A 10,061-nucleotide genomic window follows, 5' to 3' on the forward strand; every position below is an offset into this window, starting at 1 on the left:
TGGGGAACGGGCACTTGAAGGTAAAGTGACCTGCCCAAGGTTTCCCAGCTCCTAAGTGATGGAGCCTGCCAGAACCAACCATCAGAAGGAACTTCCCGGGTGAAGGGAGGTTCTTACGCTCACTGGGGATACTAGGAAGAAATTCCTAGTCGTAGCTGGGGCAAGTGATACCCTTCATGGCCTTTCAGTACTTGGTGAAGCCTCCTCAACAGGAGTCAGCTCAGAATTGCTGGAATGAACATCTCATGAGAACGCCCTCCCCTTCCCTTCCCACTGCCACTGCCCTGCTTTGGGCCTCATCATTTCTCATCCTGACCGAGGGGACACTCTCCCGTCTGGTGTCCTTCCCTGCAGACTTTCATCCACCTAGGCCATCCTTCATGCCGCTGCCAGAGTGATCTTTCAAAAATGCAAGTCTGACTGCTGCATCCCTCCCTGTTCAGAACCATGGAACGGGTTGTTTCCTTCCACATCACGTGCATGCTCTGGCATGGTATAGTGGGGCTTCCTTGGTTTGCTCTCTGGCTACATCTCCAGCCTCTCCTCCAGCTTATGGAATTTAGCACCCCCGACCCCATCTCCCCAGCTCTCCCCTTTCCCTTCCCCTTGTTCTCTCTGGGTACACCATGCTGCCACTTCCTCAGACTTCCCACTCTGGTCCCTGGATGCTCCACCAGCCTAGCATTCATCTTGGGTGGCACAGTGAACGACCATCTTGCCCCTAAGATCCCAGCACTTCACAGCCAGAAGACTCGACCCTGCTGTCCTTCTTGTCCTGCCATGTCCTGGACAGTCCCCTGCAGCACTGATCACACACTGTGGCCTTGCTTTTTTATATACTGACCTTCTCAAAAGATGTGGCTCTCTCTGAGGTTGAAGATCAGGTCTTACTGTTGCATCTCCACGGCCTGCACACATTGGGAGTTAATAAGTGCATGAGTCTGTTATTTATGTATGAATGAATGGATTCCCTTTCCTTGCTGTATCATATACTCTTCTAAAAGTTACCAGGCTTTCTGGAACTTACATTAAGACATTCGGATGCCAGCAGTAATATCCAGGTAATGCAGCCTCTGCCCAAATTGCTTGAAGAGATGATTTTTGTCTCAGCACTAGGACCACAATTTCTGTTTCTTTCTCATTCTCTCCATGCCCTGACTCACTGTTGGATATACACGACCTGTTTCAAATGTATGTGCTGATTTGAGTTGGCAGGTGTTGGGGGTGGGATAGGACAGACAGAGAAAATGTGGTCCCAGCTAATGAGGACCTGACACATGAAAAGGGAGACAGGACAGATCCTTTAATTGGGAAAAAGCCCCATTAAAGCCAGTTCTGGAGCCTTTCCTCCATAGCCCGCAGAGATGCCTGTGCGCTCCCCCCATGAAGCTCCTCCAAGTTGCGTGACCCTGATGAAGGTCTTCCTTCACCGCATGATTTGTTACAGGAAAAAAAAGGGAGGAATTTGGAAGCAGTTAAGGTCACTTTGTGCCGAGACTGTAGCACTATATCATGTTAAATAAAACGTCAGATGATAGTTATTGAGTCATTCTTTTCTAATGGTTTTATGCACAGTAGATAATTTTATTATCTATATATGATTTGGATTTGACACAATTATCTATTTTTTAAGAATTTAATAAGAATATGTAAATACATTTGCATCCCCTATTTAAGTCAACCTAAGAATGAAATGATGAGAATGATGGTATTTTGTGAGGATGGTGGGGGCCTTTGTGTAGATGACCTCCTCTGATCTCCTCCACGATCCTGGTACACAGATGCTACATCTTCTCACAAATGAGAAAAACTGAAGCTCAGACAGGTTAATTTGCCTGCTGTCTCCCAACCCAGAACATGAGTTCGAATTTTAGAGGTTTTTCACCTCATGCTACCTATAGATACTCAAATCTAAATGCATTCACATGAAATGATGGGTTAAATCGTTTACAAAATTATCAACTATAAGATTCTGTTGGCAAATATCGATGATATATTTATTTTAAAAAATGTTCTGTCCATGCACATGTCTTTCAGTGTTAAATAAACATGAAAAATATTTTAGCTTTTAGATTGCAAAAAAAAACACAAAAACACCACCAAAACAACCCACCCACTACATGGATAGTATACGAAATGAACACAGGCTGATGTATATCAGTGTTCCCACATAGTAACAGGAAAACTGGAACAGTGTTTTTGGGGTGGAGGTAATTTGGTAATATATACCCAGATAAAAATTATACAAGCCCAGTGATCCACTGAAGCCTCTTGGGGGTTCTACGGGCACAGTGACAGAGATGTTGGAATGCAGGGAGGGGCTCTGGGTTGCCAGAGACCTGCTGTGGAGGTGTTCTGCCCTTAATAAGCCCTGCAACTGCAAGCAATTTAGTTTGAGTTCACTTTCATCATCCGCAAAATTAGGCTACTTATGCTTTCTTAGGGTGTCAGCATTGAATACTGGGGTGTCAGGCAAGTGCTTAGCCTGGAGGCTGTCCATGGCATGTCTTAGCCGGGTGGGATGTGACATTCCCTCATGGTCAGTGAGGCATGCTTTCCTGGCTATGACGATTGGGGGGTCGTGAAACTGAAGCTGGGTGCTGGCAAATCATGGCGGCAGCTGGAAACCTCAGTGTCTCAGGCTTAGTTCCTCAGCTGGGAACCTTAGAGGAAGAAAATGATGTGGCTTAGGAGAGGGGTGAGCCTGATGTCTGAAACCGCTTTCCTCTCATGGGTGAGCAAATTGAAAAGCCAGCTTCCACCAGGAATGTGACATGGGACACCTTAGCTGTGTTCTTGGATGTGTGGGGCCGTTTCGTCATGCAGTTGCATGGGGCTTGCCTGTGTGCTGGACTTTCCGGGACATCCTGAGAGTGGACTTTGCAGTTTTCTAGATTCAGTCTCATTGTCAAACCCCAAGATCTGATTTTTGATTTGATTATATGTTATAATTAAGTGGAAAAATCTTCACGTTTGGGTCATTAAACATTGTAAAATAGGGCCGGGTATGGTGGTTCACACCTGTAATCCCAGCACTTTGGGAGGCTGAGGCAGTTGGATCATTTAAGGTCAGGAGTTCGAGACCAGCCTGGCCAACATGATGAAACCCCCATCTCTATTAAAAATGCAAAAATTAGCCAGTTATGTTGGCGGATGCCTGTAATCCCAGCTACTTGGGAGGCTGAGGCAGGAGAATCGCTTGAACTCAGGAGGCACAGGTGTGAGTGAGCCAAGATGGTGCCACTGCACTCCAGCCTATGCAACAGAGCCAGACTCCCTTTCAAAAAAAAATTGTAAAATAGAAATGGATGTGGGGAAGAGAGAAGGGGAGAAGGCAGAGCAGGAAGGAGGAGGCAGGAAGGGCACAGCTGGCACCAAGGCAGGCCCTGGGCCGGACGCCCAGGAGTGTGGGCAGAGGGGGTGCAGCACTGAGAGGTGGGCTGGAAGCTTCCCCTGCCAAGCTCATGACAAAGCATGGGAGGCAGGGAGGGGGCCCACAGAGCTTGCTGAGTGCTAAGTGCCTGCAGCCCTCCCTGCCCTGAGCTGCACAGCCTCCAGGGAGATGGCCACCAGCATCTCTCAGGGACCTGGACTTCCTTTCCACCAAGGAAGAGGGAGAGGGACTAACTAGGGCTGCCCTCCACTGTGAAAGGCCCAGCTAATTATTCATGACACCCCTGCAGGTAGCTGGACTGCCACAGCTTCCCCTGCGCCCATCCTCAAAGGCAGAACCTCAGTCTTTCAGGAGGGACTTAGAGGAGCTCTCCCAAGGACCAGGGTGTTGTTTCCCACTGCAGCCTTGAGTTTTGAAGAACGAAGCGGGGGTGGTTGGTGCTTCTGGGTTTAATGCTTCAACCCGATTGCCCATTTCATCACACTCCTCAGTACTATGAAATTTGGATTATTTTTAATCTTCTCTTCCCCCTTTTGTTGTTCTGCTGTTGGGCTGATTATGCAGAACCGTGTGTTGATGTCTCTGTGGCACTTTCCTTCCAGGGATGCAGCTCTGTTTTCCAAACACCCCCCTTAATCCTCTTAGGAGGGAGGACGCACCGGGGTGCTCACCCTGTCCGTCAGGGCCGGCGGAGACTGACGCTTTACAGGTGTTTGTAACCTGGACCATGCCGGACGGGAGGCATGGAGGCACCAAGATGCCAAATCTCTTCCTCATCCTGGCACCTCAGGTGGCTAAAGAATAAATGCATGAAAACTAAGAGCCAATTCTGTCTTCGAAAGAGAACAGGAGCAAGCTGTCGGCTGTCACCTGGAGTCACCTACTGGGAAGCGCCAATCACCGGAGACCAAGGACAGGAAGGAGGCTTGGTGAGTAACCATCCCACCCTGGCAGTGCATGGACAGCAGACCTTCAATTCAAGGTGAAAACAGACTCCCTGCATCAGAGCTGCTATCAATGCAAGATATTTCACTCGAAGCCCAGGGGGGTTTGTGATAAATAGATCCACACAGGATGGACTGGTTTTGTTTTTCATGTATATGGGCTACTCGGGACACCCACCTCTCACTTTCCCAGCTTTTTATATCTTTTTTTTTCTTTGAGACGGAGTCTGGCTCTATCACTCAGGCTGGAGTGCAATGGCACCATCTTGGCTCACTGTAACCTCCGCCTCCCAGGTTCAAGCTATTCTCCTGCCTCGGCCTCCCAAGTAGCTGGGATAACAGGTGCCTGCCACCACACCCTGCTACCAACTTTTTATATCTTAATGGCCTTTCCAGAACTTTCCAAAACATGTACAACGTACCCCTAGCGGGCTTGCGGATGATTGACGGTGGGTAACGCAGTAAGGCAGTTACTATAATTTCAGTTTCCTTTCAGGTCTTCTGGTTGAGTGAAGAGGAGGTTTCAGCTGGTGATGGCATGTCCTTGAGACTTCACTCGCCTCCCTCTCTCTGTTTTTGAAAAGAGAGAGTGAGTCTCTGCCAAGCATTTTAGCAGGTAAAATAATCCAGCTAGAATTTAATCATATTATTTTTTTATTTATTTTGAAGTTCTAATTGCTTTAAGATCTTATAGCAAGTAATAACAGTTTTCCATTATGTTAGAGATGTTTATTTAGCAAGTGCTTATATGGCACTTACTCTGTGGAAGATCTGTTTTAAATACCTTAAAAAGAGAAACTGTTTTCTCTCTCTCTCTCTCTCTTTTTTTTTTCTTTGTCATAGGGTCTCACTCTATCACCCCAGAGTGAGTGCAGCGGCATGATTGTGGCTCACTGCAGCCACGACCACCCTGGCTCAGGAGATCCTCCCACCTCAGCCTAAGAGAAACTCCTGGAACAGAAAACCAAATACCGCATACTCACTTACAAGTGGGAGCCAAATGATGAGAACACATGGACACAAAGAGGGGAACAACACACACTGAGGCCTACTTGAGGGTGGAAGTTGGGAGGAGGGAGAGGAGCAGAAAAAATAACTATTGGGTACTAGGCTTAAAACCTGGGTGATGATCTGCACATGTACCCCAGACCTTAAAGTACAATAAAAAATATATATATGTATATAAACGTATATATGTATATATGTGTATATATGTATATATGTATATGTGTGTGTATATGTATATATGTGTGTATATGTATATGTGTGTATATGTATATATGTGTACATATGTATATGTGTGTATATGTATATATGTGTATATATGTGTGTATATGTATATGTGTGTGTATATGTATATATGTGTATATATGTATATGTGTGTATATGTATATATGTGTGTATATATGTATGTATGTGTGTATATATGTATACATGTGTGTGTATGTATATATGTGTGTATATATGTGTGTATGTGTGTATATATATATATGTGTATGTGTGTGTGTGTGTGTGTGTGTGTGTGTGTATAAACCTGGATGATGGAATAATCTGTACAACAAACCCCTGTGACATTAGTTTTCCTGTGCAGCAAACTTTCACGTGTACCCCCAAACCTAAAATAAAAGTTAAAAATAAAATTTAAAAAAAAGTGAAACTCTTAACTTTTCTCATAACCTAATGACAAACCTATGTGGTAAGAACTATAATCACCCTCATTTTATAGATGGGGAAACTGAGGCAGGAGGAGGTTAAATCAGGTTAGGAAGTAGTAGAAGTGGTGCTGAAACTCTGGCAGTGTGGCTCCAGATTTTGTGTTCTTTTGTTTTTTACTGGTTTTTTGTTTTAGAGATCCTGTGTTGCTCTGCCAGGCTGGAGTGCTGTGGTGCAGTCATGGCTCACTGCAGGCTTGACCTCCTGGACTCAAGTGATCCTCTCACCTCAGCCTCCTGAGAAGCTGGAACTACAGGTGTGCACCACCAGCTTGTGGAAATTGGGACTTGCTATGTTGCCCAGGTTGGTCTTGAACCCCTGGCCTCCAGTGATCCTCCTGCCTCTGCCTCCCAGATCTCATTGATTTCGGGCCTAACTCCCCATGCCTGTCCTGGACTTTGTGTTCTTAACCTCTGTGCTATGCTGCCTGTCCATAGGGAACATTAAAAGTTAATGTTTTCAGGCAGGGCACCGTGGCTTATGCCTGTAATTCTAGCACTTTGGGAAGCTGAGGTGGGTGGATCACCTGAGGTCAGGAGTTCGAGACCAGCCTGGCCAACATGGTGAGATCCCATCTCTACTAAAAATACAAAAATTAGCCAGGCGTGGTGGTGGACGCCTATAATCCCAGGTACTCAGGAGGCTGAGGCAGGAGAATCGCCTGAACCTGGGAGGTGAGGTTGCAGTGAGCCGAGATGGTGCCACTGCACTCCAGTCTGGGTGACCAGAGTGAGACTCTATCTCAAAAAAAAAAAAAAAAAAAAAAAAAAAAGGTGACCTCCGTCTTCCTACTCAAAAAGGAAAGTGCTAGGTCCAAACATGACTCTGGATCATGATTCTCAGACTTCAGGGTTTACATAATGAAGAATTTTAACCTTAGACATTGATTTGGATTTGGCAGCTCCTTATTTTACTGAGTATGGACATTAAAAACCAAACCAGACTTTCCTAAATGGTAACAAAGTCCGACCACTGTCTATCGTCACCATCAATACATAAATGAAAGGAGATCCTAACACAGAAACATAGGGAGGAAATAAACTGAACAACCTGTGCCTGTGTGCGTGTTTGCATGCATGTGGGTATCACATTGCTTAAGACAGATGAGAAGTTCTTTGGGGAACGACACTGGCAGTGTTGGGAACCACTGACCTGGAATTCCTGTCTGCTGTCTGCTGTCTCTTGTTGGCTGCCTTAAGTACCTTAACTTAAAAATTACCTCCTTCAAGTCATACCAAGAAGATATTTCCTAATTATCCTGAAATAGAAGATCCCGATTATGGATTATCCTGGCTCTTACTCTCTGCAGATTTTTTTTTCTTTTTTACTTTAAGTTCTGGGATACATGTGCAGAATGTGCAGGTTTGTTGCATAGGTATACCTGTGCCATGGTGGTTTGCTGTATCCATCAGCCCGTCACCTAGGTTTTAAGCCCAGCAAGCATTAGGTATTCATCCTAATACTCTCCCTCCTCTTGAACCCCACCCCCTGACAGGCCCCAGTGTGTGATGTTCCCCTCCCTGTGTCCATGTGTTCTCATTGTTCAACTCCCACTTATGAGTGAAAACATGCGGTGTTTGGTTTTCTGTTCCTGTTGCTGAGAATGATGGCTTCCAGCTTCATCCATGTTCTGCAAAGGACATGAACTCATTCTTTTTTATGGTTGCATAGTATTCCTTGGTGTATATGTGCTACATTTTCTTTATCCAGTATATCATTGATGGGCATTTGGGTTGGTTCCAAGTCTTTGCTATTGTAAATAGTGCTCTCTGCAGATTTTTAAAAAGCCACTTCCCACTGGGCCCCATCACCAGCAGTACAGAAAGTCCTGGGTGGCTGTGAACTTTGAGAGGACAGCCATGGTGTCTGCTCACTGCCCTGTCCTAGGACCCAGCACAGGGCCTGGCATAGGGTGGGCACACAATGCCTATTTGCTGCATGACTGAAGGACCGAATGAATGAATGGCTGATGAATGAGAGAATTTGATATTTAATTTTTATTCTTGGTGTGCAGATCTGATGAACTCTTCATATAAAACACATTTGTGAATCGTGAAACATGATAAGAAGAAGTATACTGTAAACCCACCACACGGTCTAGGAAGATAATTTGCGTCTAGCTCCCCTATCCCATCCTCTTTGCTTCCCTAGAAACAAAAACCTTTGGGTTTATCATTGCCCTGCTTTTTTAAAGTATAGTTTTAAAAACCACTTGTGTATTTATTCCTAAACAATATTGTTTAGTTTTTGCTGATTTCTGAGCATTATAAAAATGTTATCATATGGTATACAATCTATCCTAAATTTTTGCTTTGCTTCCTTAAAACATAGTTTTAAAAATCACATGTGTATGTATTCCTAAATAATGTACTGTTTCATTTTTGCTCTGTTTCTAAGGTTTATAAAAATGATATCATATAACATGTAGGTTGTTGATACTTCTTTTTTTTTTCCCACTCCATAATCATGTCTCTCAGTTTCACTGGAGGAATAGGTCATTTATTTTCATTGCTGAATAACAGGCCATCATCTGAAGAGCACAATTTATTCATGCACTCCTGTCAATGGGGCATTTATGAACAATACTGAGATGAACACTCTTTTAAACAATTTAGTTGCTAAAAAAAAACCAGTGGCTCATGCCTGTAATCCTAGCACTTTGTGAGGCTGAGGCAGGCGGATCACTTGAGGTCAGGAGTTCGAGACCAGTCTTGCTGACTTGGTAAAACCCTGTCTCTACTAAAAATACAAAAATTAGCCCAGTGTGGTGGCGGGCGCCTGTGGTCCCAGCTACTCAGAAGGCTGAGGCAAGGAGAATTGCTTGAACCCAGGAGGTGGAGGTTGCAGTGAGCCGAGATTGTGCCACTGTACTCCAGCCTGGGCAATAGAGTGAGAGTCCATGTCAAAGCAAACCAAAAACCAAAACAAACCAAAAACCAACACCCCCGCCAAAAAAAAAATCCATTATACACATTCGTGTATTATAGCATAAGACAAAATGAGAGGTTAACCAAATTCAAAGATAAACACATTTAAACATCCCCAAGTAAAGGGAACTGACTCTGACCCCATTAGTCTGCCAGGCTCTCTTTCCCAAACGCAGTGCCCCGCCCCTCCTGCAAGAGTAAACACCAGCCTGGCTTTTGTGCTAATCGCCTCCTTTCTTTGCAGTTGTGCTACCCATTCCTGAACACTACAGATGAGCCACGTCTTTCTCCCTTCCTCTCCCTTCCCCTCCCCTCCCTTCCCTTCTCTTTTATGTCAAATACTAGGCTGTAGTTTTCACTGGTGTGTTTCTCTGGCATGCTTGTATCGTCTGCAGGGATGTTATTCTACTTTTTCTTTTCTTTGAATAACTGTGTGGGATTTGACTTCAATCCTTCTCTGCTACTTATGTTTACATAATATTAGATTTCCTGAACTTTTTGAAAGGAAGCATAAATTTAAGGGTTTTTCTCCTTTCATAATGGTAGGGCACTCACTTCTGTTATTTTTATTCAGGATTTTAAAAATAGGGCATCTCACTTCCTGAGAACTTCCATTTCATTCTCCCCTACTGTGGTCTGAGTTCTTTTTTTTTTTTTTTTTTTTTGCTTTTCTCTGTTTTTCTGACCTCCTCAATTTGGAGTCTTTTCCCAGCTGGGGTTCTGTTCTGGATGGGTCTTGGGCTGGTTAGTCTGGGATGTTTATTAGGCCCAGTCTTCCCTGGCCTCTTCTGACTTTACCTTTGGAACTCACGTGCTTTCACTAAAGAATACAAATACTTCCCTGGGTCAGGTGCTGTCCTCCAGCTGCCTGCTGGCTTTACAATGGTTGTCTCTTGATAACTTTGAAGTTCTTGTTGCAGGTGGTCGGTGACTATCTGGGCCCATAGCATGGGTGGTAAGAAGAATTTACCAAGGTTAAAAAAAAAGGCAGATTTATTAAAGTAGGCAAATATGTTGCAAGGATGCAATAGGCAGGTGAGCAACAGAGGGACTGACTGCAAGGAAACGAAGGCTTGCCAGGGA

The sequence above is a fragment of the Sapajus apella genome, unplaced genomic scaffold, assembly GCF_009761245.1.
Source record: "Sapajus apella isolate SASKATOON/1434 unplaced genomic scaffold, GSC_monkey_1.0 scaffold72, whole genome shotgun sequence".
NCBI lineage: Eukaryota > Metazoa > Chordata > Mammalia > Primates > Cebidae > Sapajus > Sapajus apella.